The following is a 27793-nucleotide window of genomic DNA, read 5'->3' on the forward strand; positions in this document are numbered from 1 at the left end:
GGTCAGTAACATAAATTGTAAGGAGGACACGGGCACGTATTCGCAGACATTATCTGTATAAATCGACAAGCATTGTCATGCAGCACCGCCAGACGGTCTGCAGCGCCCTGATCAATAAACGTCTCTTGCTTGGGGATATTATAAATCATCTGTGAAAGTGTCTGTTAGCCACTTTATAAACTGTACTGAGGGCAAAATTATTATCTTAACCGACTCCCAAGCAGCAGTTATGACCTGAAAAAACTATTTTACACAGCGACACGAAAATTCATTCGTTCATGAAATTATGCTTTTTTTTATTTTTTTTATTTTTTATTTTTTTTTTAGTAATCAGTGGGCCGCCACAAATTGCTCTCCTATGTCAACCTCTTCATCTCAGAGAGAGTAGCATTTGCAACCTACGTCCTCAATTACTTGCTGGATGTATTCTAATCTCTGCCTTGCTCTAAAGTTTTTACTCTCTAAAATTCCCTCTAGTACCATGGAAATTATTCTGCGATGCCTTAACAGATGTCCTATCATCCTGTCCCTCCTTTTTTCAGTGTTTTCCTTTGTACTCCGGTCCTCGCCGATTCAGGGGAGAACCGCCTCATTCCTTACCTTATGAGTCCAGCTAATTTTCAACATTCTTCTGTAGCACCACATCTCAAATGCTTCGATTCTCTACTGTTCTGGTTTTCTCACAGTCCATGTTTCACCACCATACAATGCAGTGCTGCAAACGTACATTCTCAGCAGCATGTTACTTCACTTCAGAATCAGCAAAAAGAAGTCACATTAATCTGTGTCAACGGCAGCAGCGGCATCCGCGCCAATGAAGAGGCCGACCGACCGGCTGTGCAAGACGCAGCTTCAGGAACGTCATGTGATGCAAAGGGACCGCAGGCAGACTTCATATACAAAGAGTTAAAAGGACGATGCGCACGATATGGGACGAAGAATGGAGAAGAAGTATCGGCGACAAAGCGAAACATAAACGGAGCGATCACCATGTGGCCTCGACAACGCATTGGTATATGAAGCAAGCGGCGTCAAGAGGATTTTATGCAGCCTTTGCGCGAAGAAAACTCAATAACGGTCGTTTTAAAAAAACACTTAAACCGTCTGGGGCTGATCGACAACCCACTGCGTACTCTTGGAGAAGAAAAATGTTCAAATGTGTGTGAAATCTTATGGGACTTAACTGCTAAGGTCACCAGTCCCTAAGCTTACACACTACTTAAACTAAATTATTCTAAGGAAAAACACACACACCCACACACCCATGCCCGAGGAAAGACTCGAACCTCCGGCGGGACCATCTTGAAGAAGAAGATGAACCACATAACATTAGGATGTCCCCGAAAGACAGACAAAAAAAAAAGAAAGTCTCTGAGCCCTATGGGACTTAACTTCTGAGGTCATCAGTCCCCTAGAACTTAGAACTACTTAAACCTAACTAACCTAAGGACATCACACACATCCATGCCCGAGGCAGGATTCGAACCTGCGACCGTAGCGGTCGCGCAGTTCCAGACTGTAGCGCTTAGAACCGTTCGGCCATCCCGGCCGACCAGGCAAGACAGATCGGACACCAAATCACGTGAGTGCTATTGGATACAAGCCCCCCCCCCCCCCCTGTTTCGCCCCACACTACGTTACCAGCCAGTCTTGTGGAAGGAACATACGTTAGAGTGCATAAACTCTCATAGACAACTGTCAAGAAATTAGGAATGTCCTTACAATCAGCTATGGTGAAATGTAGATCCTGCGAGTAGAGCAAGAGGTTTTTCTGTGGGGGTGAGGGGAATAGGGGTGGGAGGGGGGGAGGAGGCAGAAGAAAAAAATGGTTCAAATGGCTCTGAGCACTATGGGACTCAACTTCTGAGGTCCCCTAGAACTTAGAACTACTTAAACCTAACTACCCTAAGGACATCACACACATCCATGCCCGAGGCAGGATTCGAACCTGCAACCGTAGCGGTCGTGCGGTTGCAGACTGTAGGGCCTAGAACCACTCGGCCACCCCGATCGGCGAGGCAGAAGAGATCCACAGCAATAGACCATGTGCGTGACCGGTCGCACTGAGGGAGTAGAGCCGAAACAATGAATGGCATTGCATCGAAGCTGTTACCCAATACGTCAAAAGACAAAATTGGACACATAAAGTGTACTGTATTTGTAAAAGTTCGTTTTAGTTGAAAATAGTTCTGCTTTTGTTGTAACTCTGTTTAATTTAAATTTTTTGCATAGATGGTCATAGTGTATGCTTACCAACGTCATAAAAATTGTACCTCTTTTGCTGTACACGGATTTAAATGTTGTACGTAGATAACAGTGGAAACTGACAGTTGTTACTATTACGCAGTAATTATCGTTGGCTGGGGAACCATGAAACCAATACCCACTAAATAAATAATTAAATAGAGGCTTGCTCTCCGAAGATCAACTGCAATTAATTTTTTTTTTCTACTGTACTCTTAAGACCGTTCGGACGTGCGACAAACCAGTTCTCGATCTCGGCACAACCATCGGCCGTACCTCGGGCTGCAAAATTCTCTGCTGCTTCTTTCGGCGCCCCGCAACTCCTGCCTCTCGCCGGTTACGACACGCAGTCTCCCTAATGGACCCCCACCAGGACGTGGCGGTGGAGCCGGCTAGCATGGCGCTACGTCGGGGTCTGACGTCTTCTTCCCGGATGATTCCCACGATGCCGAAAATATTTTGTCGCCAGCTGTGGCATTCTGCTGCTGCGTAAACGGTGGGACAACAGGATGTCAGCTGAGTGACAGCGGAGGACAGGTGCTTCGCCCCCACCCCCAACACTCCGAAAAAAAAATCTTCGTTTACGGAACTCGTATCCTGCCCTAAAAAACAAGTCATCCACTGGCTTCACACCAGGCTTAGTGGGATTAGCTAACGGTATCTGTCTCCCGCGAAACCTACTACGGTTCTACCTCTCAAAAAATGTTACCAACGTTAGGCACATTTTTAAAAAGAAGTCTAGTAGCGAAAACTCTTTTTAATTGACTATAACTGAAAGATAAAATTAAAGGAAATAATTACTAGCGAAAACTGTGAAACGTGAAAATATAGAATAATACATGCAGAAATGTCCCATTAAACAAGTCTCAAACGAGCCGTTTACGAGATAATTTCCAGCCTTACTGACTTCAGTACGAAATATTGTCCCGGATAGTACACATGCATTTATATCCAAATGGGCTCTACTTTGACCTGTGGGCTTCGGTAGTGCTTCAGGACATTACATATTACAATTTACTGTACACTCGTACCTGTTACAGTTGGTTTTGTAAGTGTCGTCATTGCAGTTACTCACAGAGGTAAAGTGTGGGCTGTAATTAATGTATGGCAGCGAAACTTTGTGATAAGCTAAAGCGTTAATAATGTAGAACCGGTTTACGGTGGAAAAAAATTAGTTCCAATTTTGGCCACCAGGTGCAAATATGGCGCTGTGCAGAATCTCGTCGGCGTCACTGGTGCTCATACCGAACAAATGCGGCGGTTAATAATAAAATCAACATTATGCCTTTCTCACATGTTTGACCTTTTCTGCCTACATCCCGTCCCTCATACATTACACATGGAAACGTTTCTATACATCTTTCTTGCATTCACAGCGCCGGATTTGCAGCTGATAGCCAAAAACTGGAACTACTTGTTTTCTCAACGTAAATGGGTTCCACATTAATGCGTTAGCATATCTATCAAGTTTCGCACACTGGACCTCTGTCCGTAGCTGGACTTTAATTATAATCACCTGGTATTTGGGTGCAATAATGAACTCGTCTCTGCAGTGAGTTACGAATTCTAAACACTCCCGGATCGCCTCACAGATGTGAACAAGACTACACAATTAACTGCTACAATTCTTCAATCGTTTCAATAAGAGTACTGTACACTTCAGTTCTGATATTAACCCAACAGAAAATGCCATACTATTGAGAACCGACGTCTAGGATACGAGGGTAAAAGACCTGCTCGTCTTCCCATCTTTGAACCGTAATGTGCATTAGATGTCGTCTTACACCAACAGCAGAACGTCCAATTCCCCAAGACACACGTAACGCATGCCCCAATGTTGCACAGGGGCATGAGTGACATTTGTCTCATTGGATGGGAATTTGGTCAAAAATTCTAAATTTCAAATATATTTGTTCCAACTAGACATTATTTGATAAAGAAATCAGTGGCGGATCGTAAGGTAGTTCCGCAAATACCTCTCAGACGACATGTATGCGGACTCAAAATTACTGTAAAGTTTCTGATTCTATTATTGTGTACTGTCGCTCTGTCATTTTTTGCTGTTAACTACGATACGCCCTGTATATACATGAAAAGAAACGGGAAATTTCAATTAATTATATCTCGTAGTTAATACTGCCTTATGTTATATTAAAACAAACTTTTAATACGTGAAAATTTGGGTTTAAGTGAGAAAGGCCTCTTAGTCGACCAACAGTCTATCAAATTTCTATCCAGTGCTTGCTGTAGATGTTTGGATGAGAGGTGAATACAAGAGAATTGCACCGCAATAATGTACTATTGATAACAACAGACTGAAGCAGAGAGTTACGACAAAACGTTAAAAATGTTTCAGTTCTGTAACACTGGCAGAGGGCACAGTTGGGGCAAACCAGTGGAAAATACTTGCGCAGTCTCGCGCCGGTGCACCGTAACTGTATTTCTGCTACAACATCCTACTCTGCTCGCTGCAGGCCTACGCAGACCCTTGCGAGGTCATGCCCGACGAAAGTCGGCAGGAGCCGTTACTGGTTACGCGCCGTAAGCAACAGTTCCGCTACAGACATCACAGCAGTTAGGACAATGACTGGTAAACGAGAGTATAACTGCATTACCATTCGAAGTACAGTTAGGGAAGGCCTAAGATGCGACAAAAACGCGAACGCAGAAGAACACAGGATTTTCTAGACCGTATAGTCTGATTTGAAGTAGCTACAGCTCTATAATGCCCCCGCCAGCAATACGCCAATGGGAACAGCATTGGCACTGTCCCCCGGCCCACTACAAAAAACGTTTTAACCGTTCAAAGTTCTCAAGTGGAAAACATTTACTGGCGCAAAGATTTTGCCTGTTTCAAGAAACAATGTCATCCAATTTTTGACATGCTTAGAGACACTATGGAGACCTATGCCAATTATGTACTTCAGAGCCGCGCGGAGTGGCTGCGTTGGCTGCGGCGCCGTGTCACGGATTGCGCGGCTTCCCCCGTCCGAGGTTCGAGTTCTCCCTCGGGCATGGGTGTGCGTGTGTTGTCCTTAGCGTAAACTAAGTTAGATTTAGTAGTGTGTAAACCTACGGACCGATGACCTCAGCAATTTGGTCCCATAGGAACTTACCACAAATTTCCAAATACAATACTGGACATTAAAATAGCAACACCACGAAGATGACGTGCTACAGGCGCGAAATTTAACCAACAGGAAGAAAATGCTGTGATATGCAAATGATTAGCTTTTCAGAGCATTCACACAAGGTTACCGCCGGTAGCGACACCTACAACGTGCTGACATGAGGAAAGTTTCCAACCGATTTGTCATACACAAACATCAATTGACTGGCGTTGCCTGGTGAAACGTTGTTGTGATGCCTCGTGTAAGAAGGAGAAATGCGTACCATCACGTTTCCGACTTTGATAAAGGTCGGATTGTAGCCTATCGCGATTGCGGTTTATCGTATCGTGACATTGCTGCTCGCGTTGGTGGAAATCCAATGACTGTTAGCAGAATATGGAATCGGTGGGTTCAGGAGGGTAATACGGAACGCCGTGCTGGATCCCAACGGCCTCGTATCACTAGCAGTGGAGATGACAGGCATCTTATCTGCATGGCTGTAACGGATCATGCAGCCACGTCTCGATCCCTCAGTCAACAGATAGGGACGTTTGCAAGACAACAACCATCTGCACGAACACTTCGACGACGTTTGCAGCAGCATGGACTATCAGCTCGGAGACCATGGCTGTTGTTACCCTTGACGCTGCATCACAGACAGGAGCGCCTGCGATGTTGTACTCAACGACGAACCTGGGTGCACGAATGGCAAAACGTCATTTTTTCGGATGAATACACGTTCTGTTTACAGCATCATGATGGTCGCATCCGTGTTTGGCGACATCGCGGTGAGCGCACATTGGAAGCGCGTATTCGTCATCGCCATACTGGCGTATCACCTGGCGTGATGGTATGGGGTGCCATTGGTTACACGTCTCGGTCACCTCTTGTTCGTGTTGACGGCACTTTGAACAGTGGACGTTACATTTCAGATGTGTTACGACCCGTGGCTCTACCCTTCATTCGATCCCTGCAAAACCTTACATTTCAGCAGGATAATGCACGACCGCATGTTGCAGGTCCTGTACGTGTCTTTCTGGATACAGAAAATGTTCGACTGCTGCCCTGGCCAGCACATTCTCCAGATCTCTCACCAACTGAAAACGTCTGGTCAATGGTTCGTCAGAATACACCCGTCACAACTCTGGATGAACTGTGGTATCGTGTTGAAGTTGCATGAGCAGCTGTACCTATACACACCATCCAAGCTCTCTTTGACTCAATGCCCAGGCGTATCAAGGCCGGTATTACGGCCAGAGGTGGTAGTTCTGGGTACTGATTTCTCAGGATCTATGCACCCAAATTGCGTGAAAATGCAATCACATGTCAGTTCTAGTATAATATATTTGTCTAATGAATACCCGTTTATCCTCTGCATTTCTTCTTGGTGTAGCAATTTTAATGGCCAGTAGTGTAATTCCACTCCTGAACCTTCTTTTATATCCATCATTGCTTCCTCGATGTACGGATTCAACATTGGGGGCGAAAGGCTACATCCCTGCTTTACGCACTTTTTAGTCCGAGCACTTCCTTCTTGGTCGTCCACTCTTATTATTCCCTCTTGGCTTTTGTACATATTGTATATCACCTCTATCTCCTTATAGCTTACCTCTATTTTTCTCATAATTTCGAACATCTTGCACCATCTTACACTGTCGAACACTTTTTCCAGGTCGACAAATCCTACAAACGTGTCTTGATTTCTTTCTTTTTTTTTTTTTTTTTTTTTTTAGGCTTGCTTCCATTATCAACCGCAACGTCGGAATTGCCACTTTGGTGCATTTACCTTTCCTAAAGCCAAACTGATCGTCATCTAACAAATCTTCAGTTGAAACCTCCTAGCAGATTAAAACTGTGTGCCTGACCGAGACCCGAACTCGGGACCTTTGCCTTTCGCGGGCAAGTGCTCTACCATCGGAGCTACCGAAGCACGACTCACGTCCCGTCCTCACAGCTTTACTTCTGCCAGTATCTCGTCTTCTACCTTCCGAACTTCACAGAAGCTTGCAGAACTAGCACTCCTGGAAGAAAGGATATTGCGGAGACATGGCTTAGCCACAGAATGAGGGATGTTTCCAGGATGAGATTTTCGCTCTGCAGCGGAGTGTGCGCTGATATGAAACTTCCTGGCAGATTAAAACTGTGTGCCGGACCGTTTTAATCTGCCAGGAAGTTTCATATCAGCGCACACTCCGCTGCAGAGTGAAAATCTCATCCTGGAAACGTCTTCAGTTTTCTTTTCCATCCCTGTTTTCCCCCGTGCAGGGCACTGTTGCTTCTGCAGTAGGCCGTCGCCCGGACGGTGGGGAAGTGCGGGTAGCGGATGCGCCGACGAGAAGCGGGTTAGGCGCCCCCTGAGTCCGGGTTGCGCTGCCAAAAAGCGGCCAAGGCCCGACGCGGCCTGCGGCTGTGCCCGCCTATCCGCGCGACCCACATCTCCGTAGCTGGCGGCCGGGTGCCGCTGTCTCGCCGTCTGCCCGCATAGGCGGAACTCAGCCGCCATAGGGTGTCTCGTCAGCCGCCGGGCGCCGCTTCTGATCGCACATCAACACTGTGCCGTACCGTAAACCCAGTGTACTTTGACCGCCATGATTACTTTGACGACACACACATCAAAAGTTTTGTGATCTCTGCTGACTCTCACTCAAGTGTTCAGTGTATACACTACTGGCCATTAAAAATACTACACCAAGAAGAAATGCAGATGATAAACGGGTATTCATTGAACAAATATATTATACTAGAACTGACATGTGATTACATTTCCACGCAATTGGGGTGCGTAGATCCTGAGAAATCAGTACCCAGAACAGCCACCTTTGGCCGTAACAACGGCCTTGATACGCCTGGGCATTGAGTCAAACAGGGCTTGGGTGTCGTGTACAGGTACAGCTGCCCATGCAGCTTTAGTACGATACCACAGTTCATCGAGAGTAGTGACTGGCATATTGTCACGAGCCAGTTGCTCGGCCACCATTGACCAGACGTTTTCAGTTGGTGATACATCTGGAGAATGTGCTGGCCAGGGCAGCAGTCGAACATTTTCTGTATCCAGAAAGGCCCGTACAGGACCTGCAACATGCGTCCGTGCGTTATCCTGCTGAAATATAGGGTTTCGCAGGGATCGAATGAAGGGTAGAGCCACGGGTCGTAACACATGCGAAATGTAACGTCCACTGTTCAAAGAGCCGTCAATGCGAACAAGAGGTGACCGAGACGTGTAACCAATGGCACCCCATACCATCACGCCGGGTGATACGCCAGTATGGCGATGACGAATACACGCTCCCAATGTGCGTTCATCGCGATGTCGCCAAACACGGATGCGACCATCATGATGCTGTAAACAGAACCTGGATTCATCCGAGAAAATGACGTTTTGCCATTCGTGCACCCAGCTTCGTCGTTGAGTACACCATCGCAGGAGCTCCTGGTTCAAATGGTTCATATGGCTCTGAGCACTATGGGACTCAACTGCTGTGGTCATAAGTCCCCTAGAACTTAGAACTACTTAAACCTAACTAACCTAAGGACAGCACACAACACCCAGCCATCACGAGGCAGAGAAAATCCCTGACCCCGCCGGGAATCGAACCCGGGAACCCGGGCTTGGGAAGCGAGAACGCTACCGCACGACCACGAGATGCGGGCTGCAGGAGCTCCTGTCTGTGATGCAACGTCAAGGGTAACTGCAGCCATGGTCTCCGAGCTGATAGTCCATGCTCCTGCAAACGTCGTCGAACTGTTCGTGCAGATGGTTGTTGTCTTGCAAATGTCCCCATCTGTTGACCCAGGGATCGAGACGTGGCTGCACTATCCGTTACAGTCATGCGGATAAGATGCCTGTCATTTCGACTGCTAATGATACGAGGCCATTGCGATCCAGCGCGGCGTTCCGTATTACCCTCCTGAACCCACCGATTCCATATTCTGCTAACAGTCATTGGATCTCGACTAACGCGAGCAGCAATATCGCGATACGATAAACCTCAATCGCGATAGGCTACAATCCGACATTTATCATAGTCGGAAACGTGATGGTACGCATTTCTCCTCCCTACACGAGGCATTACAACGTTTCACCTGGCAGCGCCGGTCAACTGTTGTTTGTGTATGAGAAATCGGTTGGAAACTTTCCTCATGTCAGCACGTTGTAGGTGTCGCCACCGGCGCCAACCTTGTGTGAATGCTCTGAAAAGCTTATCATTTGGATATCACAGCATCTTCTTCCTGTCGGTTAAATTTCGCGTCTGTAGCACGTCATCTTCGTGTTGTAGCACTTTTAATGAGCAGTAGTGTACTTTTTGGTGGTAAAGTTCCTTTAATATATAGTAGATGGCGCAAGGTACAACCGATTTTCTTGCACAACAGTTGGCGCACCTGTTGTGGCTTATATCTGTATGCGAAGGAGTGTGTTAAAATCTGGATGTGCAAAATCCATCGATATAATTTAACTGCCAAACCAGCTGTGTTTTCAACTATATGATGTATGTTACTCGATTGATTCTCACAACAGACCAATAATTAATTTTTTTTCACATGCATATATCCACCAGTATATTACGATTTCTGAGGTCTTGTGCATGATTTCTCTGTTTCGTGGTTACGTTGAACACTGGTCAAGGTTACCCCAGAATTATAGGTACACTATTTATTAATCAGTGTTGATGCCAACGACAGTGAGGAACTAAGGAATAACATTAATCATCAGTATACAGATGAAGCATCATTTGTAATTGTTAATGTGCCTACAAATAACAAAAATAAATGTCAGTCACATACATTGTTCAAGTTGCAATCTATTTTGGTTTACGTAGTGGTTCAGGTATAATATATAATGTGAAATATTTCTGGGAACAAGGAATGAAGTTGGTTTCGTCAAAAGCGGCAGATATTGACTCGATCAATGAAGAACTGGCAACCTTAGTTCTAACTGCACCGGATGTTTTGATGGGAGGATTTAGGTCTAAGATGCATGAAACTGAAGATATTACGCTCAACTGAATTTGAAGCTACGTGTGTGATACTCCATCATAGTACCTTTCATTGTATTTATAGTTTTGATGATGGATCACACTGATTTATGCACTGTATTAGATTTTTTTGTTTTATAAGGCTTAATAAAGCACTTAAGAGGATAAAGCGCTTCTGTGAAGTTTGGAAGGTAGGAGAAGAAATACTGGCAGAATTGAAGCTGTGAGGACGCGTCGTGAGTCGTCCTTGGGTAGCTCAGTTGGTAGAGCACTTTCCCGCGAAAGGCAAAGATCCCGAGTTCGGGTCTCGGTCCGGCACACAGTTTTAATCTGTCAGGAAGTTTCATATCAGCGCACACTCCGCTGCAGAGTGAAAATCTCATTCTGCACCTTAAGAACACTTTAGATCAATATACTTGTTTCTGTGTGATCAAAATTTCATTGTGTTTTTGAAATACTGACCAGAAATGGAATGGCAGCTGACAGTTGTGGTTGTAGTATAGGCCGGTCAATGTATCCCCAAATCCATGTTACCTTTGACCAGCTACAATTTATTCCATTGCTTCCTCTGCATTTTAGAAAATGTATTGCACTAATTACCATGTAATCCTCTTATACAAGCACCTAAGTTAACGGCATACAAGTTAAAAAAGCAGTCATGATAATCACTTTTGAATCTAAAAATCGGTCAGAGTATACCCTGTTTACAGTACTTCTACATTTACATACATACACCGCAAGTCATCATACGGTGCACGGCAGGGGGGTACTTTGTATCGTTACCAGACATTCCCTTTCCTGTTTCACTCCCAGATGACTCAAGCAAAAAGCGACAAACTATATGCTTCAGCACGAGCCTGGTTCTCTTTACCTTGAGCAAGAAACGACACCTGGAAAACATGCCAGACAGACAGGCCTACATGAAGAATGGCACAACGGGTAGACTTCCGTGGATTGCGAGCAAAACTGCTGAAGTCGTTCTCCAGAGACAGTCTGAGCGTTTCCCCTCACACAACTAATCAGTGGCTTGAAACTGCTGGTGTCATCTATATCTACCTACAACATGGATACTCTGCAAATCACATTCAAATGCCTGGCAGAAGGTTCATCGAACCACCTTCACAATTCTCTATTATTCCAATCTCGAATAGCGCGCGGAAGGAATGAACACCTGTATCGTTCCGTACGAGCTCTGATTTCCCTTATTTTATCGTGGTGATCGTTCCTCCCTATGTAGGTCGGTGTCAACAAAATATTTTCGCGTTCGGAGGAGAAAGTTGGCGATTGGAATTTCGTGAGACGGAATTCGCAACGAAAAATGCCTTTCCTTTAATGATTACCAGCCCAAATCCTATATCATTTCTGTGACACTCTCTCCCATAGTTCGCGATAATACAAAGCGTACTGCCTTTCTTTGAACTTTTTCGATGTACTCCTTCAGTTCTACCTGGTAAGGATCCCACACCGCGCAGCATTATTCTAAAAGAGGACGGACAAGCGTAGTGTAGGCAGTCTCCTTAGTATGTCTGTGGCATTTTCTAAGTGTCCTGCCAATAAAACGCAGTCTTTGGTTAGCCTACCCCAAAATATTTTCTATGCGTTGCTTCCAGTTTAAGTTGTTCATAATTGTAATACCTAGGTATTTAGTTGAATTTACGGCTTTTAGATTGGACTGATTTATCGTGTAACCGAAGTTTAACGAGTTCCTTTCAGCACCCATATGGATGTCCTCACACTTTTCGTTATTTACGGTCAACTGCCTCTTTTTGCACCATTCAGAAATCTTTTCTAAATCGTTTTGCAGTTTGTTTTGATCTTCTGATGACTTTATTATTCGATAAACGACAGCGGCGTCAACTGCAAACAACCGATGACGGCTGCTCAGATTGTCACCAAAATCGTTTATATAGATAAGGAACAACAAAGGGCCTATAACACTACGTTGGGGAACGACAGAAATCACTTTTGTTGTACTCGATGACTTTCCGTCAATTACTACGAAGTGTGACTTCTCTGACAGGAAATCACAAATTCAGTCACATAACTGAGACGATATTCCATAAGCACGCAATTTCACTGCGAGCCGCTTGCGCTTCGTCGAATGTTTTGAGCTGCTGGAGCTGCAGTACCGAACTTTAGGTAAAAATTGCGCTGTTCAGTTGTAGCTCAACTGCGCCTGTTGAAACGCAGAACGCAAAACGCCAATGTTACAGTGTTATCGGCATCTGGACTAGACGCACAGTGAACGAGCGAGGCAACGAGCTAGTTGCACCGGGCGACCACTACTGGAACGCACATGAATGAGTTATTATAGCTGGCGTTACAGTTAACTTCCGCTTTTGATCAGTAAATTACAACCCACCTCAAGTTTTTTTTATCTTCATTCGAGCGTAACATTTAGTCTTGTAATATGGAACGAGTCCTTTTGAAATGCACCAGCAGTAGAAGCGATACGCCAGCAGATGTGTTGTGTGTTGAGCGCTCTGGGTTGGGTGCCGGCGTCTGCGCAGGCGCTAGGCCGGCCAGGGCAGCGCCGGGCCGGGTTCCCGTTAGGCCGCAGGCAGGCGAGCAGCTATCTGCCAGTGATGGGACACTTCCTGGTTCTCCGCTGCTGCTGCTGCCGCTGCCGCCGCCACCGACACGCGCCCTCAGCCGTGACACGTGACGTCACCACGTGTTTACCTCTGCACCGATGCGTCCAGAGGACTATGTACAGACGAGCAACTCGGTATGAGAGGAAGCGCCTGCTATTTTGTGGATTATCTTAAACTGTCCTCACGCAGACGCGGGCGGTAAATACAGCCTTACGAGACACAGCGCCAACATCACACGGGACGTGCTGATTAACTAGATTTGCGACTGCAGTGCTCTCCAGCGGCAGCTATTGGCTGTATCTGGCCCCCAAACCTCACTGTCGGCCGGCGTGGTCGAGCGGTTCTAGGCACTTCAGTCTGGAACCGCGCTGCTGCTACGGTCGCAGGTTCCAATCCTGCCTCTGGCATGGATGTGTGTGATGTCCTTAGGTTAGTTAGGTTTAAGTAGTTCTAAGTTCTAGGGGACTGATGACCTCAGATGTTAAGTCCCATAGTGCTCAGAGCCATTATGAACCCAAACCACACTGTTTGTTTACTGAAATAGACTCGCGTAAAATTCCTGACTTAGACGTATTGAAATATCCATATGCTATCCATGCTGTTTTGTCTGTTGTATACAGAAATAAAAACTTTAATATCCATGAATATCTTATAATACAAAAAGAAAAAGTAAAAAAGAGCATCCTATCATAAAACTTCACAACCTCGGACAAACTAGCTTCTGATGGAAAGAGTACTTCTATTTACTTAACGTCGAACATCACAGAAAACATTTCTTTTAATTTAGTAAGAAAAACCCACAAAGTTTTAGAAACTGCGAAGATGGGGAAAAATCGATTCAGCAAAATGCGAACCCGCTACATGTTATTCCACAAAAAAATAGTTCAAATGGCTTTGAGCACTATGATACTTTTTATTTTTAATTAATTTCTGAACCCCATTCAACTTGCCACTCATAACATTTGCACCATCGTAACTCTGAGCTATTAGTTTTGCTCGATAATCGCCAAAACATCTGAGGTTATCAGTCCCCTAGAACTTAGAACTAGTTAAACCTAACTAACCTAAGGACATCACACACATCCATGCCCGAGACACGATTGGAACCTGCGGCCGTACCGGTCGTGCGGTTCCAGACTGAAGGGCCTAGAACCGCTCGGTCACAACGGCCGGCCCATAATTGCGAAAGTGTTGCTAGCGCAGGATTTTGTGCACGAACTGACCTCTCAATTATGTCCCATGAATGTTCGATGGGGTTCATGTCGGGCGATCTGGGTGGCCAAATAATTCGCTCGAACTCTCCAGAATGTTCTTCAATCCAATCGAATAATTGTGGCCCGTTGAAACGGCGCATTATCATCCACAAACATTCCACCGTTGCAGGAAGTCCATGAGTGGCTAAAAATGGTCTTCAAGTAGTCGAACATGACCACTTCCAGTCAATGATCGGTTCAGCTGGACCAGAAGACCCAATCAATTCCATGTAAATACAGTGCAAATCATTATGGAGCCACCATCAGGTTGCACAGTGCCTTGTTGACAACCTGTGTCCGTGGCTTCGTAGGGTCTGCGCCACGCTCGAACCGTACCATCAGCTTTTACCAGCTGAAATCAGGACTCATCTCACCAGGCCACCGATATGGTCACTAGCGCATGGGAGGCATTGCTGTTAGCAAAGGTACTCGCGTAGGTCGTCTGCTGCCGCAGCCCATTAACGCCAAATTTCGCCGCACTGTCCTAGCGGAGACGTTGGTCGTGCGTCCAACACTGATTTGTAAAGTTATTCCACACAGTGTGCCTGTCTGTTAGCACTGACAACTTAATGCAGACACCCCTGCTCTCGGCCGTTAAGTGAAGACTGTCGGTCCCAGCATTGTCCGAGGTGAGGGATAACGCCTGAAATTCGGTATTTTCGGCACACTCTTGACTCTGCGAATCTCGGAATATTGCATTGCCTAACGATTTCCCAAGTGGAATGTCCCATGCGTCTATCTCCAACTACCATTACGTGCTATAAGTTTGCGGCCATAATCACGTCGGAAACCTTTTCATGTGAATCACTTGTATGAAAATGACTCCGGTAATGCACTACCCTTTTCTTCCAAGCCATATGTGGCATACAGCAAACCAGTGCTTAACAGTATTGGTTAAAAACAGTCTTGGTTGCAATTTTATTTTTTTATTTTTCAACGACGCGTTTCGCCTTATTTAGGCAACTTCAGGTTATCTTTTCTAGATGGACGCGACAGGCACCAAGATCTGCATAACGCGTCCCCGTTCACAGGAGCGAGTAGCAGAGTAAGATGGGGGCTCAGGTAGTAAGCACAAAGCGTTAAATAGATTTTGGTGCCTCTCGCGTCCATCTAGAAAAGATAACCTGAAGATGCCTAAATAAGGCGAAACTTACTACCCTTTTATACGTTGTGTGCGCGATGCTACGGCCGTTTGTATATGTATTCCACGAGTTTTGTCACGTCAGTATATACATGAAGAGCGGCAGTGGGCAGAGGGCATAGCAGCCGTCAACTGTAGCGACGCGGGCGTTATGTGAGCCGCGGGCCCCGTTATCGCTGGCGGCTCGACCTACTGCCGCGGCGGCGTGTAGGGTGCCGGCTGGAGGACCGGCACACGGCGAAATCCGGTCGCGCCCGCCGCCGGCCCCGATGCCGCCCACTGCTCGCCCGTCGGGGGCTGCGCAACTCTTCCTACGTCACTCACACGTATCGAGTTACTAAACTCGCCACAATAAGGAGGAACAGAATTTGACTCGGGAAAGCAGATCATGCGACGTTGGGTACGTCACACTCAAGATGCCACCTGAAAAACGAGAGAATACAATCTGGAAGCCGCGCAGGATTAGCCGAGCGGTCTAAGGGCGCTGCACTCATGGACTGTGGGGCTGGTCCCGGCAGAGGTTCGAGTCCTCCCTCGGGCATGGGTGTGTGTGTTTGTCCGTAGGATAATTTAGGTTAAGTATTGTGTAAGCTCCAATCCCAAAGAAAGCAGGTGTTGACAGATGTGAAAATTACCGGACTATCAGTTTAATAAGTCACAGCTGCAAAATACTAATGCCAAATCTTTACAGACGAATGGAAAAACTGGTAGAAGCCGAACTCGGCGAAGATCAGTTTGGATTCCGTAGAAATATTGGAACACGTGAGGCAATACTGACCTTACGACTTATCTTAGAAGAAAGATTAAGGAAAGGCAAACATACGTTTCTAGCATTTGTAGACATAGAGAAAGCTTTTGACAATGTTGACTGGAATACTCTGTTTCAAATTTTAAAGGTGGCAAGGGTAAAATACAGGTAGCGAAAGGCGATTTTCAATTTGTACAGAAACCAGATGGCAGTTATAAGAGTCGAGGGACATGAAAGGGAAGCAGTGGTTGGGAAGGGAGTGAGACAGGGTTGTAGCCTCTCCCCAATGTTATTCAATCTGTGTATTGAGCAAGCAGTAAAGGAAACAAAAGAAAAATTCGGAGTAGGTATTAAAATCCATGGAGAAAAAATAAAAACTTTGAGGTTCGCCGATGACATTGTAATTCTGTCAGAGAAGACAGCGAAGGACTTGGAAGAGCAGTTGAACGGAATGGACAGTGTCTTGAAAGCAGGATATAAGATGAACATCAACAAAAGCAAAACGAGGATAATGGAATGCAGTCGAATTAAGTCGAATGATGCTGAGGAAATTAGATTAGGAAATGAGACATTTAAAGTAGTAAAGAAGTTTTGCTATTTGGGGAGCAAAATAACTGATGATGGTCAAAGTAGAGAAGATATAAAATGTAGACTAGCAATGGCAAGGAAAGCGTTTCTGAAGAAGAGAAATTTGTTAACATCCAGTATAGATTTAAGTGTCAGGAAGTCGTTTCTGAAAGTATTCGTATGGAGTGTAGCCATGTATGGAAGTGAAACATGGACGATAAATAGTTTGGACAGGAAGAGAATAGAAGCTTTCGAAATGTGGTGCTACAGAATAATGCTGAAGATTAGATGGGTAGATCACATAACTAATGAGGAGGTATTGAATAGAATTGGGGAGAAGAGGAGTTTGTGGCACAACTTTACGAGAAGAAGGGACCGGTTGGTAGGACATATTCTGAGGCATCAAGGGATCACAAATTTAGCATTGGAGGGCAGCGTGGAGGGTAAAAATCATACAGGGAGACCAAGAGATGAATACACTAAGCAGATTCAGAAGGATGTAGGTTGCAGTAGGTACTGGGAGATGAAGAAACTTGCACAGGATAAGGTAGCATGGAGAGCTGCATCACACCAGTCTCAGGACTGAAAACCACAACAACAACAACATTGTGTAAGCTTAGGGACTGATGACTTTAGGAGTTAAGTCCCATAAGATTTCACACACATTTGAACATTTTCAATCTTGAAACACACTTAGCAGTTGCTGGTTTTGAGAAATATTTCTATAGCAGAAGAAATCTTTGGAAAACCATGGCAGAAAGTAATTCCTAACCACGAAAAATGCACTTCAGAAACTAGACAGCACCCTTATTGTTGCAAATAAAACTGGACAACAGGTGTCTGAATGGAAACACGTGACAGAGGAATAAGACAAGTATGTTGCCTCATAACGCTTCTGTTGAACACCGGAAGGAAGAGTCAATGCCGACCGCGGTGGCCGAGCGCTTCTAGGCACTTCAGTCCGGAACCGCTGCTTCGGTCGCAGGTTTGAATCCTGGCTCGGGCATGGATGTGTATGATGTTCTTAGGTTAGTTGGGTTTCATTAGTTCTAGGTTCTAGGGGACTGATGACCTCAGATGTTAAGTCCCATAGTGCTCAGAGCCATTTGAACCACTTGAAGGATTAGCCGAGCGGTCTGAAAAATGGTTCAAATGGCTCTGAGCACTATGGGACGTAACATATGAGGTCATCAGTCCTCTAGAACTTAGAACTACTGAAATCTAACTAACCTAAGGACATCACACACAATATTGCCCGAGGCAGGATTCAAATCTGCGACCGTAGCGGTCGCGCGGTCCCAGACTGAAGCGCCTAGAACCGCTTGGCCACACCGGCCGGCGAGCGGTCTAAGGCGCTGCAGTCAGGGACTGTGCGGCTGGTCTCGGCGGAGGTTCGAGTTCCCGAGTCCTCCCTCGGGCATGGGTGTGTGTGTTAGTCCTTAGGTTAATTTACGTCAAGTAGTGTGTAAGCTTAGGGACTGATGACCTTAGCAGTTAAGTCACATAAGATTTCACAAACATTTGAACATTTTTTTGGACCATTTGAAGAGTCAATATTCAGGGTAGGATTCTGGATATTTTCACAGATATCGGGAATCCGATATATCGACAGTTAAATAGTATCGTTATCTGACATCGATATATCAAAAAGGAGCATCCGTACAAAGAAATATCGACAGGTAAAGTACTGACGTACCGGTCAAGAAAAATATCGACCGTATATTATAAATACAGCTGTATATTTAAGTATTGATTTATTACTAGATATTTTATACAGCAACAAGCTAGCAGCCTACTTAACCCCCTTAGAGCAAGAACTGAAAAGAAAACGATCACCGGCCGGCCGGTGTGGCCGTGCGGTTAAAGTCTCTTCAGTCTGGAACCGCGTGACCGCTACGGTCGCAGGTTCGAATCCTGCCTCGGGCATGGATGTGTGTGATGTCCTTAGGTTAGATAGGTTTAATTAGTTCTAAGTTCTAGGCGATTGATGACCTCAGAAGTTAAGTCGCATAGTGCTCAGAGCCATTTGAACCATTTGAACCAAAACGATCACCTTCACGTTTGGTGACAACCACTTCGCATCTAAGTGGCACTGTAAGGGGTATGATTTGTAATGTTTCCGTAAGGTGTGGTTTAACAGCCGTAAAGAATGTGCATTTTATAAAATAAAAATACTGTAAGACAATAAAAGGTGTCCGACGTTCGGTTTCGTCACATATCGGATTTGTCCGGAACACTTTATGTCGACTGCCCTGTTTTCTCATTTCTGCAAACGCCCGCGACCTAGCAGTTGTGTCAAAATTGCGTGGTGAAGCTAAACGTTGCAGTTTCTGTAGGCGGCGTCGAGCGCCGATTACGTCAGCATTTCCCCTCACACGTCTGCGCTCACGCAAACGCCAATCCTGTCATTTAGATTTTCGTCCATCATTTTCAGCAACTGTTTTCGAAGAATGCTGATGTGAAAAAAATAGCACATTAGTTGCGTTAACAACTGATTTTTAACGCAACACATCTGAAATCTTGTTATTCGATTCACACGCCCCCCCTCCCCCCCAAGTGGAATCGGTCTTCTTTGCGCCACCTATACTTGCTCCTCGCAGTCAAAGAGAAAGACTCGACGTGATGACAGCTCAGAAAGTAGTAGGGCTCCCTCACACAGTGGTTCAAATGGCTCTGAGCACTATGGGACTTAACATCGGAAGTCATCAGTCCGCTAGAACTTAGAACTACGTAAACCTAACTAACCTAAGGACATCACACACATCCATGCCCGAGGCAGGATTCGAACCTGCGACCGTAGCGGTCGTGCGGTTCCAGACTGAAGCGCCTAGAACCGCTCGGCCACACCGGCCGGCCCTCACACAGTGAAAGTAAAATTATGTTTTACTACAATTTCAAAAGAACAATTCCAAATATCTTTCTAAAATTGCAAAAAAATATAATATAAAACATAGATATTGGCACTCGATGTTGCCATTTCGATATCCATATTTCGGGGAATATACGGCCGACATGTATCGATATCTTTTCGAAAATACAAAGATTTATCGATATTTTATCAACAGCACTAATTCAGAGATATGGCAAGAACGATAATTCGAAGCGCGAAAGTCAAACATCGGCTGCAAAAAGCACACCGTAAGACCTACGACTATTCTTTCGATACTACGAAAAATATCTTTTCTGCTGCAAGCTCGTTGCTTTCCGTATTTTGAGAGGCGATTGTATGGATCAAAACACGTAAAAAAAAGTCCAGTAAACATGGACTGAAGCGGAAATATTCTACAACGCCCCACAACAAATTCCGCACTTTTCATTCGAAATTGGCCGAGAAAAAAATATGTTGCATTACTATTGAACGCCTCTCGCCTTTCACGCCCCCAGCTAGTGTTCCCTGTGCGGCATCAGATCGACCACAGCTCGGACCACGGCATGTGGCCGACGTCAGCCGCGCCGCCCACGCACAGCACGCGCCCTTCCTGCTGCGCCACGTCGCACGGCTGTGTTCGCACGGCCGTTACAGCTGTCGCTGTCTTCAGTGGATGCCTGGCAGCGCGCTGTGTGTTTCTTGCCCCATGAATCCACTCACCCAGCCTCATCTTCCCCTCACACACTGCCGTAGGTGATTCAGTTGCCCCTCCCAATCGGTTTTATGCAACCTGCAACGCCTTCAAATACCATGCTCAAAATTTTCATATAAATCTCGCTCGTTACATGCAAACTATTAGTGCTACAGAGAAAATGAAAATGACATTTTTGTAGGAAATTTAACGCAGTTAAATTTTGTACTTGAATACGTTTTTGCTAGAGGCCCTAGGTTTCGAATAATTCAAGAAAAACATATACAAAAGTGGCCTTCAAACGCATTTATTTTTTGATAACTCGAACATCGTGGCCTGCAGCGAAAACGTGATGGAAAGTAGACGAATTAAAAGAGGCGATCCTGCGGGATTTAGATTCGGAAAGGAGACATTCGGAAAGGAGACACTCAAAGTGATAGGTGAATTTTGCTATTTGGGCAGCAAAATAACTGATGATGGCCAAAGTTTAAAGAATATAAAATGCAGACTGGCAGCAGCAAGAAATGAATTTGTGAAAAAGAGAATTCTGTTAAGGGGGGTAGGACGTCAAACGGGACGACATGGAGCAGGAGAGGCACTAGAGGACATTTTAATTTCCGCTGTATATACTTTTACGAATAAATTCATAAAACTTTGTCAAAATGACCAGAAAGCATTCAGGGTTTACACTCATAGAAGTGGAAGTTCAAAAATATAAGAATATATTTTTTTTTTTACATTTGAAATTTGACCTTTTTTCACTTACCATTGGCTGCATTTGTTGCTATAGGTACACTTTTCTTCATGAGTAACGGAGATTCTCCGATGAATTTTGCACAGCATACAAACCATACTTTCAGGTGTATGAAACTCTAGAATTTTCCAAATCTATTGAAAACTGTGGTAAAAATTGAGGTAATTAACTATAAAATTTGAGTTTTTTTCTAAAGTTTAAAATGCAACAGCACCTTCATTTTCTCATAAATTAAATAATTTCTAGAGTTTCATACACCTATAAGTATGGTTTGTATGCTGTACAAAATTCATCGCAGAATCTCTTTTACTTATGAAGAAACGTGTACCTACAGCAACAAAACGCAGCCAATAGTAAGTGAAAAAATGATGAACATTCACATGTAAAACAAAATTAATTTTGTTATGTTTTTGAACTTCCACTGCTATGAGTGTGAATCCTGAATCCTTCCTGGTCATGCTGACAAAGGTTTATGATTTTATTGGTAAAAGTATAGACAGTGGGAATTAAAAAGTCCTGTGGTGTCTCTCCTGCTCCAAGACGGCCCGTTTGATGTCCTATCCCCCTTAACGTCGGATGTATATCTAAGTATTGGGAATTTTTCTATGAAAGCATTTGTTGGAGTGTGGCCTTGCACGAAACGTGGATGACAGGCAGTTCACACAAGAGAAACTTTTGAAATGTGGTTTTACAGATGAATGTTGAAGATGGGTAGATCGAATAAGTAATAAGCAGTTCCCACTACAAAATTTAACTATATCAAATTTCGTACGAAAAGGACCTGTTCATTTTTTCTGTAGGATTAATAATTCGCACGTAGCGAGCGATAGATCCAGCAGCCATGCAAATACAGTTGAAAGGTTTTTAATGACGTTAGGAGCATTTGGTCATTGAAACGATTGAAAACCTTGGAAGGCCATAATTCGTCACAGATCCGTAAACTCCGAAGACATAGTCGTAGTACTTATTGATTAAAAAAAAATCTTTTGACTCTGTTACTAGGGAAACCTTAGGCAAAGTAACCTGTGAATTTAGAGTTTAAACGAAGTTGGCAAACTTAATCCGAGAAACTCTAAGAGAGACAGTTTCGAAAGTAAAGTACGTGGATGAGATGACTCGACCTCTCAGAATAAACAGAGCTGTCAGGCGAGGTATTGGTTTATCATTTCAACAGTGTCACGGGGAAAGTTACACGAATTTAGAATGCAGCATCATTACTCGTGCTGCATCCACGAGAAGGACAAAACGGCTTCACTAAAACTTCATTGCTGATTCGATAATGAAACAGCGACTTACGCGACAGGTATGTGCAGTATCAGTCGCGGTGAGGTAAACAGTTCAGTAGCTCCCACGCGTCTCGCAGACAGCAGTCCCTGCAATATGACTTGCGTTAAAACTCGGAAGCTTGCGATAATTTCTGCCAAAAAGATCTTTATGATCCAAAGACACTCGGCGCGTGGGTTTTGAATTTTCTTGTTTTGCTCGCTCCATTATGAAGAAACATGCAAGTACATGAATCTCATAAAAACCGTACATTTCATCCTGGAGAGATAGAGAGGCTAGATGTATTTACGACTGGCGCTTGTACACGCCATATTGTAATGTGAATAATACTCATCATGGTCAGTGAGCTAGGTAAATTAACTAACGTTCTTATAATTTCAAGGACCTGATTCAACTGAGATTAATATACACATTTCCTCTGTTTCACGGTGTTTGAAAGTACTATACAGGTGCCCGCCCGATTGGCCGTGCACGCACGGCTTTCCGGGCGGGAAGGAGCCCCTGGTCCCCAGCACGAATCCGCCTGGCGGATTTGTGTCGAGGTCCGGCGAACCGGCCAGTCTGTGGATGGTTTTTAGGCGGTTTTCCATCTGCCTCGGCGAATGCGGGCTGGTTCCCCTTATATCACCTCAGTTACATTATGTCGGCGATTGCTGCCCAAACACTGTCTCCATGTTCACGTACACTGTAATTACTCTACCACGCAAACTGTGGTGTCACCGCCAGACACCACACTTGCTAGGTGGTAGCCTTTAAATCGGCCGCAGTCCGTTAGTATACGTCGGACCCGCGTGTCGCCACTGTCAGTGATTGCAGACCGAGCGCCGCCACACGGCAGGTCTAGAGAGACTTCCTAGCACTCGCCCCAGTTGTACAGCCGACTTTGCTAGCGATGGTTCACTGACAAATTACGCTATCATTTGCCGAGAAGATAGTTAGCATAGCCTTCACCTACGTCATTTGTTACGACCTAGCAAGGCGCCATTACCAGTTACTATTGATGCTGTAAAACATGTACCGTCAAGAGCGATGTTCTCCAATTATGGATTAAAGTTAAGTATTCCAACAGCTACGACCTTTTTTGCTAAAGTCTAACTTCCTTGTCCAGTTCCAGACCTAACGCCAGCCTGCGTGAGCTTAAACGCGTGCCTTCGGCTTCCTCATAGTGGATTGGCTGTCTTGCCAATCCACTACACAAACATAGGGGTTACTCTCGTCTGGTGTGAGGCGTTCACTGGGGGTGGGGGGGGGGGGGGTGGGGGGGGGGTTCCACGGGGGCCGAACCGCACAATAAACCTGAGTTCGCTGTGGGGCGGCGGAGGGGTGAAGTGGACTGCGGTAGTTGTCGTGGGGTTGTGGACCACTGGGGCTGCGGCGGGGACGGAGCCTCTCCGTCGTTTCTAGGTCCCCGGTTCACATACAATACAATACTATACAGGTTAAATCCTTGTTTGCCTAACCCCCGGTAAAATTAGTCGCGACGTTGAATGCCCGTTCTCTGATTATTCATTTAATTATAATTACCGATCAGCATCTTCGTGAGAATCTTCAAAGGATTAATTTGATTTAAATGACAAAGAAATTATTCATATTTCATATTCATCCGCCGCTACACCTCGTAATTGTGTTATCTAAAGCATCGGCAACATGGCAAGATTTAGCCTCTAAACAAGTAGCATCGTATTGGTTCACGTATCGTAGATGGTGCTGAAATACGACACGATTTGCGCTATTTTCTTTTCCTTTTGTTTCGCGCTCGTGCTCGTTTCGCAACGTGAAATCCCAGCCGGCTGGGGTGGTCGAGCGGTTCTAGGCGCTACAGTCTGCAACCGCACGACCGGTACGGTCGGCATGCCTCGTGCATTGATGTGTGTGATGTCCTTAGGTTAGTTAGGTTTAAGTAGTCCTACGTTCTAGGGGACTGATGACCTCAGAAGTTAAGTCCCATAGTGCTCAGAGCCATTTGAACCATTTGAAATCCCACCGTGTGACGTCACAGATGTTCACGTACCAAATACCTGGAACGTCTCGCGCGAGGGGACTTTAGGATGGGAAGCGTCTCCCACGAGGCGCGGCCGGCCGCTGTGGCCGAGCGGTTCTAGGCGCTTCAGTTCGGAACCGCGCGACTGCTACGGTCGCAGGTTCGAATCCTGCCTCGGGCATGGATGTGTGTGATGTCCTTAGGTTAGTTACGTTTAAGTAGTTCTAAGTTCTAGGGGACTGATGACCTCAGAAGTTAAGTCGCATAGTGCTCAGAGCCATTTGAACCATTTTGAACCACGAGGCGCGAGTGTCCACTCCACCGCAGGGCGACGCTGGTTTGCCGGCACGGTGCGGCGGTCAGGCCGGGAACAGGTGCGGGACCAGGTAAGCCGCCGGGCGCCTTGATCTTTGCCAACGCGGCCGGCAGACAGACAGCCACAGCCACGGCCCTGCTGCGACATACTCACTTCACCTCACGCCTCAGCTCGGCGGCGCCACGACCTTCCTTTCTTTTCTCGCCCTCGCTGAGTTCTGCAGCGCGGGAGCACCGTTTTTCGTCAGCCTTCGTGAGTTGTCCGCCTATTACCACAATTTAATTAAACCTCCCTTCCCCATAGTCCCCCTCGTAACCAGTGCGCGCGGAGGCGGACACACACAAAATATATATGCACTACTGGCCATTAAAATTGCTGCACCACGAAGATGACGTGCTACAGACGCGAAATTTAATCGACAGGAAGAAGATACTGTGATATGCAAATGATTTGCCTTTCAGAGAATTCATACAAGGTTAGCGCCGGTGGCGACACCTACCACGTGCTGACACGAGGAAAGCTTCCAACCGATTTCTCATACACAAACAGCAGTTCACCGGCGTTGCCTGGTGAAACATTGTTCTTATGCCTCGTGTAAGGAGGAGAAATGCGTATCATCACGTTTCCGACTTTGATAAAGGTCGGATTGTAGCCTATCGCGATTGCGGTTCATCGAATCGCGACATTGCTGCTAGCGTTGGTCGAGATCCAAAGACTGTTAGCAGCATATGGAATCGGTGGGTTCAGGAGGATAATGCGGAACGCCGTGCTGGATCCCAACGGCCTCGTATCACTAGCAGTCGAGATGACAGGCATCTTATCCTCATGGCTGTAACGGATCGTGCAGCCACGTCTCGATCCCTGAGTCAACAGACGGGGACGTTTGCAAGACATCTACCATCTGCACGAACAGTTCGACGACGTTTGCAGCAGCATGACTATCATGCTCGGAGACCGTGGCTGCGGTTACCCTTGACGCTGCATCACAGACAGGAGCGCCTGCGATCGTGTACTCAACGACGAACCTGGCTCCACGAATGGCATAATGTCATTTTTCCGGATGAATCCAAGTTCTGTTTACAGCATCATGATGGTCGCATCCGTGTTTGACGACATCGCGGTGAACGCACATTGGAAGCAAGTATTCGTCATCGCCATACAGGCGTATCACCCGGCGTGATGGTATGGGGTGCCATTGGTTGCATGTCTCGGTCACCTCTTGTTCGCAGTGACGGCACTTTGACAGTGGACGTTACATTTCAGATGTGTTACGACCCGTGACTCCACCCTTCATTCGATCGCTGCGAAACCCTACATTTCAGCAGGATAATGCACGACCGCATGTTCCAGGTCCTGTACGGGCCTTTCTCGATACAGAAAATGTTCGACTGCTGCCCCGGCCAGCACATTCTCCAGCTCTCTCACCAATTGAAAACGTCTGGTCAATGGTGGCCGAGCAACTGGCCTGCCATAATACGCCAGTCACTACTCGAACTGTGGTATCGTGTTGAAGCTGGATGAGCAGCTGTACCTGCACACGCCATACAAGCTCTGACTCAATGCCCAGGCGTATCAAGGCCGTTATTACGGCCAGAGGTGGTTGTTCTGGGTACTGATTTCTCCGGATCTATGCAACCAAATTGCGTGAAAATGTAATCACATGTCAGTTCTAGCATAATATTAGTATAATATATTTGTCCAATGAATACCCGTTTATCATCTGCATTTCTTCTTAGTGTAGCAACTTTAATGGCATCTGTATGTGTGTGCTGATAGATGCTAGGATGAAAAAGATCTTAGGACGACAGAGAGAGACTCAGATATATTTATAAATATTGTACCTGACCGTCACGGTCAGTGCCAGTACGGCACTCTTGGCTGCCGCATCACGGTCGCGAAGTGGGGCCGAGGCAGTTCCAGATAAGTTTTATAGTCTGACGATAATTTATGGATTTGTAGTTTTAGCTTGACGATGTCCACTATGGACTAACGGTAGTTCCTGTTATTCTGAAGAAGGTTGGCTTATCCCGACTGAAACCTAGGTGAATTCCAGGTAAACGGTGCAACTGAGGCTGTTGATTATTAAAATTAAATTAATATTTATACAGTTGCTGACAGGGCCGCGAAATGTTGAAGATAATTATGATGCCCCTGTCACCACATTCTCCAGGCATGGCCCCATAGGAGTTTTCTCTGTTTTAAAAATACAGTTAACTTAAAAAGGCCTTTTGCTTTACAGGCATAGATGACATTAAAACGCACCGCTGAGGGAGCTAAAAGCTGTCCCAAAAATCGAGTTCCAGAATGTTGCGAGGATTTGAAAAAAACCCTAGCATGAGTGTATTATTAGTGGGGACTATTGTGATGGGTATAGGCAAATAAATAAAATTATTACAAAAAAACAGTTATTTTTTAACAGACTTCGTACAGATGAAACTGCTGAAGAATACGTATTATTTGATCTGTGGCTAGATTTGCTTGTGAAACACGAGTATCATCACATCTGCGGAAATTACAGTATATATACAGTAGCATCATGTAAAGTTAATCACTAAAACTCTACTTGGAACAGAGTAACATCTATTGCCGTGATGCCAACTCGTTAGAGGTCTAAAGCACCGCTCGGCACCATCGTCTACACAAAGTGACCTGAGCTGGATTCGCAATGCTTGTAACAAATTCATTGGTCGGAAGTATGATTCAAAGCACAACTGGAAAAGTTAGTACACCTCAGTGCGACAGTTAGAGACATATCGATGCACAAAGGCTGAAATTGCTACATGGTACGAACCACCTTGACATTGGAGGAAAAAAAAAAAAAAAAAGGTACAAGCTAATGCAAAAAACATCGATGACCAAAACTAAAACCGCGAGACAGAGTATAAAAGTGGAACAGAGACGGATGGGAAATAATTCTAACGACGATACGCGTCGCAAATGGGGAAGTCCACTTACATTTCCGACTACTGACAAAGGGCAGGTTGCTATGATCAGACCCTGGGGACGAGCATCTCGGAAATGGAGGGCAATTAGTCAGATGTTTGCGTGCTACTGTCATGGGTATTTCTGGAAAATGGTCGAAGGACGGTGAAATCACGAGCAGATGACAATGAGTTGGTTTCGACTCACTCTTTCTCACAAAACGTGGACATCAGAGTTGCCTGGTCTGTTAAGGAAACCATTACGTGTTCCCATGTTGCCCCAACATCGTCAATTGTGATTGCAGTGGGCATGGGATCATCGATATTGGACCAAAGATCAATGGAAA

This window comes from Schistocerca cancellata, chromosome 3, assembly GCF_023864275.1.
Source record: "Schistocerca cancellata isolate TAMUIC-IGC-003103 chromosome 3, iqSchCanc2.1, whole genome shotgun sequence".
In the NCBI taxonomy this organism is placed as follows: domain Eukaryota; kingdom Metazoa; phylum Arthropoda; class Insecta; order Orthoptera; family Acrididae; genus Schistocerca; species Schistocerca cancellata.